The sequence below is a fragment of the Phocoena sinus genome, chromosome 18 (genome assembly GCF_008692025.1).
Source record: "Phocoena sinus isolate mPhoSin1 chromosome 18, mPhoSin1.pri, whole genome shotgun sequence".
Classification (NCBI taxonomy): domain Eukaryota; kingdom Metazoa; phylum Chordata; class Mammalia; order Artiodactyla; family Phocoenidae; genus Phocoena; species Phocoena sinus.
Window position 1 is genome coordinate 61,562,005 of NC_045780.1, and position 9,559 is coordinate 61,571,563.

Here is a 9,559-nt window from a genome sequence, read left to right on the forward strand (position 1 = left end):
TACGATCTTTGACTGGGACTGCATTTATATGGACATAACTGGAACCAAGTAGACTAGGAGCCTACTACGTTTTGGGGGAAACAGTTTGCCAGAAAAATCACAAACTCGGTACCTGTCTCCAGAAATCCCCAACTGGAACCTGTACCAGTAAAAATCGGACTGCAGAAGTTGTGCAGTCATCAAGAAGGGAATACACTCAACAACTCACTTCAGATGTGTGCCAGTTATCAACATGCCTTTCAGCTCCAAATTCACCCTTCATTGCCTCTTCTGCAAAAGTGGAGCTTCCCTTTGATGGAGCCTGCCAACTGACACTGTTAAGCTTTGTCAATAGAAGGGTCTGGAGACAGATTGTAGGAGGAAGGGGTTTTCTTTCCTGGTTCTGGTGCGCTCACCCGGTGGGCTCTTCTCCATTGCCCACCTCCCTCAGTGTGTAACAGCAGCGACTGAGGCAGCAGATAATGGAAAAGAATGACTCTCCCAGAGGGTAAGACCAGTGGCCATGAGAGCAGTAGACAAACAAGTTCTTTCTAGAGATTCCAGAGATCAGAATCAGAGCCTAACCAAAGAGTTTACTTTCTTGCCTGGAAAGGAAGACTTCTCAGTTCCTGCCAAACAGGAATATCACAGTGATTACTATGTTTCCCACTTGTCATTTTCAGAATGGTAGTTTTTATTGCAGCTCTTTATCCTGTATCAAGACGTATGGTAGTGTAACTCGTGTATTAGATAATGAACTGCTGGTCCTTGAAGATCCACCTTTAGATCAGCTGGAGAGAAATAAACATCACTAGGCAACCCTAGATTTTGAACTGGGAACAACAGCTAGATGCACTTGAAGTTGCATTCCTTGGGGAGGCTCTGTGTTTTCTGCATGGGAAGATTGGTGCATGTGAATATGTGGGAGCTAGAGGCCGAGGACAGAAACTTCTGTTTTCCAGGATTCTTTATCCATTTTCCTTTTAATAATATAACTCCTTGAATTTTTGGTGAGTACCCCAGCCAGAGACTCTATTCTCGCATTCTCCTTTGTAGGTATGTAAGACTGGGTTCTTGACGATGAAGTATGAAGAGAAGTGATACATGTAACAGTCTTGCTCTTAACACAAGTAAGTGTCTGCTCCCCTCTCTCTTTCCCTTGGTCTTAAGTAAAGACACAGTGCTGGTGAGCCAGTTCTGAAGATGTGGTCAAGCGGAAACTCAAGGGTTTTAAAGAGCCCTACATAGGAAACCTGAGTTCCTGAATGTCCTTATGAAGCAGAATCTCCTGCTTACTTCTGGACTGATATGTGAGAGAAAATTTTTAAAATATTTTGTTGCTTTTGTGAGCTGATGTAGGTCTCTTTGTTGTATCAGCTGAGACTGCTCCCTAACTAACACAATCTTTCTTATATTCCTTTCAAATTAAGTGTATTATTTTCCTTCCATCTGACATGGAACTTTTGCAGTATTTCTTTCCCTTGAGTCTACCCCTCCCATTTTTGCAAAGAAGAGTTTGCAGCAACCTTTGCTTCATCTCATTACTCTTTACTGTCACTGCTGCAGGCAGAGCCCATGATGTAAATGTAAAATTGTGTTCAGCGTAAGTTCCCTTGAGTATGTAATTATAATGCATTCCAAGGTGCACCTAAATAAGAAGAATCTGTTTCTCCAACTTAAGATTGCTTTTAGTGTTAATCACACAGCAAGATAGAGACAGAGGCAATAGCTGTAGTAACTAACACTAAATGAGGCAGACCACAATATAAAACATTATCCATTTTCATTGCTGATGATCTGGGGAGGATTCAGATAATTTAGAGGCCCTAGGGGTGGGATGGGAGAATTCTAATTTATTTTGGAGGTGCGCAGAATATTTCATAACAAAGTAGTATTTTTGTTCATTCTCAAAAGCACTAAGTGACTTGGTTCTGTTTTATCCTGAACACAAGATGATTAACAAAACATTATCTGTGATTTCTGTTATCAAATCACAAATATTGATCAGGTTTCAGTTATGTCATTTATAACAAGTAAATATATATATATATACATATACATGTATGAAGATCATTTAATATAATATACTAAAATATGTTTTTAAAGTATGTAAATATTTACATATATATGAAAACTTTAAAACATACACACAGAAACAGTCACTGTAAAAGTGATTTACTATTGATGATCAGTTCTTTCATTGACTAAATTCAAATGTACTTATCTCAAAACTCAAACTCTTATATGAAGCAGAGCTTCATAAATAAATAAATAAATAAGTAAATACTTTCATTATTTACTTCATGAATAAATAAATCTGTTTTTCTGATTGGATTTTAAACATGCATCACAAGACTCACAGAAGTTTGAATCTAGAAACTTTATGTAAGAGAAAGTGTTTTGTGAGTCATTTAGTAAAAATATTCAAATAATTAAAAATAAATGCCTTCATTTTCCAAAATAAATGAACGTAATTGCTAACACTATCTTGATGCTTTTGAAAATATATTGTGAGAAAGTAAAGGGGTATAACTAATTTCAAAACTGGGAATCAAATAGAGGTAAAAAGTTTAGAAATGATGTAGTATTTCCCAAATTTTAATCATTTTAAGCCGCTTTCAAAATTTTTGCCATAGCCATATAACACAAAAATAATATTTACCTTATTATTTTATCATATTCATTCATTTTTACTTAAATATATTTAATTTTTAAAATCAGCATAAGGGTTTTACTTGCCATAAATATTATTCTCAGCACATAATATTATTTTCTAACTACTTAAGTAAAATTATTTTTAGGTGTGCTGTCTAAAGTCCTCTCACATATCATGCTTTGTAATGTATATAAAATTCTTCTAGTATTCAGGGCATAAGTAAAATACAAAAATCTGCTAGACTTAAAATGTCATTGTGGTAAAAGTGTATCCATGCCCTAATCAGCCAGCATAATAATAGGTAATAATAATAATTCTATCACTTGAAGGTACTAAAACTGTTGAGCAAACCAATAAAATTTAGAACACATTTTATAGAGAAGTGTGACATAGAACAGCTGGTGTTATTAATAAGGGTAACTTCACTCCCTAACTGAGCTGCTCTGGCTTCACATTCACCATAGTTAAAGAGATAAGGGCTGCCAATGAATTGTATCTCTAAAATTAAATATGGTCAGTAGCAATTATGTTACTAAAAGAAACTTGTTTATGTCCAGCTTTTCAGGAATATTTCATTTGCCCAGAACAATTGAATAATATACTTTACAATTATCTTTGAGGTAAGAAAATAATTGTCAGCACAACCCTGAACAATAGTTTAGGTTTTGGTGATTGTATTTGTGCATATCTGTAAATTGCCAGTTTGCAGGCAAGAACTCTCAAAAATCCAAATTATGTTCACTGTATAATAAAGCAATAAGAAAGATTACTCTACAAATTCAGTACACCGTTTTCATTGACTATGACACATGTTTCTAAAGGGCAGTGCATTTGGATTTGGAGACAGCGTCTTTATAACAGGGGTTTTCTATCACCCAATGTGTTGGATTACCATCAGCTTACACATGTGGTTATGGACCAAAATGCTGGATGGAGTCAAGCTTCAACCCACTTGGAGTTTTCTTGGAGTTTTCTTGGGGTTTTGCCCAGATCAAATGTGCTTGGTAAGCTGGGACGCCATACGTGCTTTTGATGGACTACAGCTGAGTCATGGAACTTCAGTACTCCATAAACCCACTCCAGTTGTTCCGAGTACAGTGGGGAGCCCTAGCATGGCCACGGAGAGCAAGGCTGTGCAAATTCGTCCCTCCATGTTCCATCAACCCCATGTTTTCCGAGTGTGCTGAAAGCTAGCTCTCAGGCCACCTTCTTTTCTATCGCTGTATAACAGATTCCCACAAACTTAGCAGTTTATAACAACACCCATTTATTAGCTTCCAGTTGTATAGGGCAGAAGCCTTGCACAGCACGGCTGGGTTCTGCTCAGGCTAAAATCAGGGTGTCAGCCAGCCATGTTTTCATGTGGAGCTAGGCTTTTCCTAGCTCATTCTTGTTATTGGCAGAATACATCTTTTTGGTCTCGTAAAACTGAAGTTTCTGTTTCCTTGCTGGCTGTGGCTGTGAACTTTTAGAGGCTGGTCCCGGTTCCTTACCACGAGTTCCCCTCCATCTCAACAATGGAGAATGACCCTTTGACTTTCTCTAACTTCCTCTTCTGTGAGCAGCCAGAGAAACTTCTCTGCTTTAAAGGGCTCATATGATTAGGTCAGACCCTCCAAGATAATCTCCCCATCTCAAGGTTAGTGACCTCATATAACATAACCTAATCTCAGGAGTAAAACACATTCAATTCACAGTCCTGGAGATTGCGCAGGGTGTGTACACCAAGGACAGGGAATATAGGGGGACATCTTAGAAAACTGCCCGCCTTTGAAGCTTTTGTCACTTTCACGCTCAGCTTTACAGACATCTTTGACTTCTGTCTACACCCGAGTCGTTTTTAAAACATTTTTTTCCAAAATAAACTCAGAAAAACTCAAATTGTCACTAAGTTAGTCTACATGTAATAAAATATACATGAAAGAAGTGTATTCCTGGGCTTGCAAACAGGTTTCAAGGTGACACCAAATAAGTTTAGATACTACTCATCATTTTCATTGCAAATGTAGCTTCAACTAAACCATCACTTTATGGTGAGGCACTTTTGTGACAGTATAGTAGCTGACAATAGGTTATAATAATGACATTGTATTAACTCAACATGGTTTCTTTGTAACTCATGTCAAGCCTACTATGTATGCGAAGTAACAGGATTATTTTCATACTAATTTATGATTCTTTTCCTACAGAAAATGTATTTTTTAGGATCTAGGAGATTAGTAGGCAAGAAGTAAAAAATGAAAGTAATCATTGGTGATTTTGTCATGTCCACCTATCCTGAAATGCCTTATCCTCCTCTCCACATCTGATTATTAATTGGATTCTTATAGTAGCTAATTCTCAGCCAAAACTTTGATTTATCAAAGTATAGATGAAAAGGTACTTATTAAGAACACAAATGTCTGATTTGGAGGTGCTCACTAAAACACTAAAATGTATTACTAAGCATCAAATGGCTAGTCTCAAATCAGGGTAAAGACCAATGATAGAAAATAAAGTATGCAGTGGTGTAGTGTAGCATTAAGAATAAGAAACAGTCAGGGCTTCCCTGGTGGAGCAGTGGTTGAGAGTCCGCCTGCCGATGCAGAGGACACGGGTTCGTGCCCTGGTCCGGGAAGAGCCCACATGCCGCGGAGCGGCTGGGCCCGTGAGCCATGGCCGCTGAGCCTGCGCGTCCGGAGCCTGTGCTCCGCAACGGGAGAGGGCACAGCAGTGAGAGGCCCGCGTACCGCAAAAGAAAAAAAAAAAAGAATAATAAAGAGTCAGACACTGGATAAGCTACTTAACTTATCTTGAGTCTCAGGTTTTTCCACTATAAAAGCAGGGTGATCCTCCAACTTTACTGAATTGTGAGAATTGAAGGATGTATCAAATATACAGCTTTTAATAAATGTTCAGTAAATACTTCTCTGAAAGAAATAATAAACTTTAAAATGGGAGAGTTCACCATTTAGATAGAGAACACTCCATAGATTTAATTCGACTTGTAAAAATTTGTAGATTCAGCTGCTGAAACAGAATAACAGTGGCTTAAATGATACTAAAGTACTTTTAATATTTGAAACAAAGAACATGTAATAGTGGAATTGGTTAGATGATAGAATGGTTTAGAGAAGTCAAGTGGATGATGTGTCAACCCAGGGGTGAGCAACAGCGGGGAGTACCATCTCCTTACAGGACAGAAGGAGGATGAAGTGTTCCTGAAACTCAGGGGATGGGACTATTAAGGAGATCAGCCAGAGATGCCAACCAAGGCAGAGGGAGGAATACCCTACTTTCTTCTTTCTAACAAAAGGCAGGTCACACAGTAGCCCATTGGGTTTGAGAGGAGCAAAAAGGTAGTGAGTGTGTCTGAGGTGATCAGATCCTAGAACAGCATTCTAACTGGTGGGACTAAGAGAAATATACTTGACCAGCACCTCAGATTTTAGGTAATTCAAGACAAGCCTGGATCCTGAAAATACCGTTATGATTAATTCCCTTAATTGTGTTTTCCCAGAGCTTCAGAACCATCACTAACAAAAAGAGAGCTGTCAAAGATAGAGACATTCCCTAAGCCCCTCCAGGCACGGCTGTAGAGGAGCATAAGATTGGCAGCCTGAGGAACAATGATCAGGACTGTGGGCCTTGCCCTTCCTGGCCACGGGAGATGGTATAAAGCGTCACTTTGCTGTCTCACGTTTGCTCTTTTTCCGAAGGTGGTGATGCTGCCTGTCTTCATCATTATATTTGGTAGTTTGAGATGGAGAAGAGCACGTTCTTTAAAGGTGAGCACAATAATGGTATCCCAGCCTCCACGCTCTTAGTACGGTACAATTTTGACATGTCTGTTGAGATGTGGAGAGGGTCTGTGTTTTCTCGCTTTGAATCTGGGAGAGCCTGTGACCATGGGAAAACTGACACTGTGAGTTTTGAGGCTGCCTCCTGGTAGGGGTACAGCTTCTGCCTGGTCTTCTTGAGACACTTGCCCTTGAAACCAAACCAGTATACTTTGAGGAAGCTAATTACCCATGGGAAGAATCCACGTGTCACCATCTCAGCTGAAAGTCAGTGTCAACCAAATATGAGTACCTGAGTCCTCAGATGATTCCAGCCATCAGCCTGTAAGCCATTTCAGCTAACTCCAAGAGGGGCAAAGATGGCATGTCCCCACCAAGCCCTTGCTAAACTGCAGAGCAAAATAAACATTATTGTTTTGAGCCACTACGTTTTGGAGTGGTTTGTGACTCAACAGTAGATAAACCAGAGCATAGGGTGATTAAACTTACAATTTAGTCAAATGTTGCCAGATATGATACATCACATTGGACAGGAAACACGTGCTTCTCAAGAGATCCTGGACATACCATTTTACTTAGTAGCTAGATTTGATTTTGTGTTCTCTGCCTCTGGGGAAGTGTAAGTGCAGTTTCAGTTGTAGGTGGGATAATTGTATTTACTCTATTACATAGAGGAAATGTGGGAATTATTTGTGTACGTCTAAAATGATGTTATAAGCGGGACTTTCCTGTCTCCGTTTTGACAAAGGTACCAGTAATCAGTGTCAGAGGACGGATCTCAACTTCATATTGATTTATTCAATGTGGAGTGCTTATAATGAGCCACTTGTTATTCTAGGTGCTGGAGATAGAGCAGTGAACAAAGCAGTTAAAATTGTCTGCCTGCAAGAAGCATACGTATGCAGAATTAGAAAGGAAATGGCTCTAAAGACCTGTTCCTTAAGGAGTATCAAAAGGGGTCAAGGTAAAGTGGAGTTTGGGTAAGAGACTTTACTGAAGAGTTGTTGGCATGTGTACTGGTCAGGAGAGACCAAGTTATGCTGTGGTTTTGCACAGATGAGCCAGATGTCAGACATGTGTAGGATATCATGGATCTTGTTGTGTAAGGGCCAGAAAACCTCAGCAGGAAAAGGAGGAAGATGAACACATACAGGAATAAGAGTGTGGAGAGAATGGTAGAAGACCATCTGGAGGTGAAATTCATCTGACCGCCTGGGTCAAGGTCGCTGTGGGAGAGAGATCCTGCATTAAGGAATCTCTGAAGAGAGAAGGGGTGGGCGCCAAGAGCAGAAGGACACTCTCCTCTGTCCCCCCACTACCCTCCACTGCCACTTCCCATGACATGTCTCCAGAGAAAGCAGGTCCCAGTTTAGGATAAAAAGAATGTTTGATACTGAATAAAATTTAAGATTTTGTTTCATAATTTGTACTGGGCATTCTACTTTTTTAAATTGAAACTGCTTACCACTACCAGTAACTGAAGAACTTTTATTTTCTGTGAGTGAGTGACCACAAAAACCATGAATCTGCTCAAGTATTCTTTCGCCATGAGGAAAGATCACCTGAACTGAATAACTTTTGAAACCAAGGTAAGAGACATAACTTAATTGTCACTGTGATCACAATCCTTACATCATGCTTATTCAACACACCCAGTTTGCCTCTGTGGAGTAATAAGTGTGTTTTACCTAGGTGGACCGTGAATAGTTCTCCATGTATCCTACTCTGTTACTGGTGAGAGAAGTCCATTTTCCTGTGGGGAATGAGTTACTCCACCTATCTTTAGACATAAAAGTGGACACCTGAGTCAGTCTCAGTGAGAATGTTGGGTAAAAGGTAGCATTTGACCCCAAAGTCCATGAGACTTTACTTTCATAGCTATAGGGGAAGAGATTCATCTTCCAGTTGGGGTTACTAAGTTGTGGGTGGCCATTTTTTCCCCACAATGTGGAATAAAAGAAAGATAGTGCAAGCCTGTATCATTTTAATCCCAGATCCATGAAGATTTACCGTGAAAAAAAATCTTACTTATACAGGCCAACTAAATTTACATTTTTACTTAAGCTAGTTTGAGTTGTCACTTGCCACAAAAAGAGTTTTGACCAATGTTATAATGTTATTCTTTGACCAAAGAATTATACCTTCCTCTCACTTTTTCACAAATTGAAAGTGAATTTAAAAAATTATCAAATAAATAAGGTATAAAGTAAATTCAAGAAGAAGGCTGCTGGTGCTTGGCTTGAATTCAAACTCAACCCAGTGGAGTGGTTTTTGATCTGATCCTCTTTGGCAAGTTAGGAATCCTTATGATTGTGCAGAAGACATCTTCAAACGTGGTTTGCAGGGCTTATAGGTGCTTGCAGATTCCCGTTTGGAGTGAAATTTCCTGACCTCTCTTATTCATAGTCTGAAGAATTTTCTCCAGTGCTGGACCATCAATGAAGGTGTCTGCTTTCAGTATCCCTTTTCCAGAGTGGCAACTTGTGTCTAAAGATAAGCTAAGCGACTTTTCATCAGTATCTACAATGTCACTTCAAGGCCTCTAATCCAAGGATTTACCTTATTCATGTGACTGAAAATATCTGTCAAATGACCCAAAATCCATGAATCAACTCTTCCCCATCAAACTGACCTGGAATTTGGGTTGTTTTTCTCCACCTAACAGTAAAACTTCTGCAAATGGTTTATTTAAATATGTGAAGACTTGTCTTTTGGAAATTGGCACATATATTATATTTCTTGTTACGACAAAACCTCTTGATAGGTAGTAATTCAAGGCCCCGTTTAGCTGTTGACATGCCAACTTGTGATCTAGTGTTCCACTGACATGTGGCACTTCTTTCTTCATTCACCCACAAAACCAGACGAGTTCCAACTCCCTGGGGGCTCATCTGTGCTTGGAGTAGCAGGACATTTCTTCCAGCTGAAATTTTCTTTGGCAAAGTCATGTCTTGAAGATACTGATACCACCAAATGGGTAATTCTTTTTTGATGATATCAGTGGAAACACCATGGACAAAAAACAGGAGCTGATTGCACTGACATTTAACTGTTTCATAGAATGGTAAGCTGAAGGGAAAAATAACAATAACTTACATGAATTTAAATTTAACTTATGCAAATGTTAGAATTTGTTGTGATGATG

The 9,559-nt window shown here is 39.1% G+C and overlaps 1 long non-coding RNA gene across 2 annotated transcripts; it reads left to right on the plus strand.

Moving 5' to 3' along the window:
• Nucleotides 1-1,032: 1,032 nt before the first annotated feature.
• LOC116743322 lies at nt 1,033-9,101 on the plus strand. Of its 2 annotated transcripts, XR_004346735.1 has the most exons (6): nt 1,033-1,109; nt 3,457-3,639; nt 6,334-6,402; nt 7,253-7,394; nt 7,921-8,003; nt 8,821-9,101. It is a non-coding gene; the product is annotated as an uncharacterized LOC116743322 (long non-coding RNA). The 2 variants fall into 2 exon arrangements; XR_004346734.1 differs by having other exon boundaries at nt 7,253-8,003.
• Nucleotides 9,102-9,559: the final 458 nt, after the last annotated feature.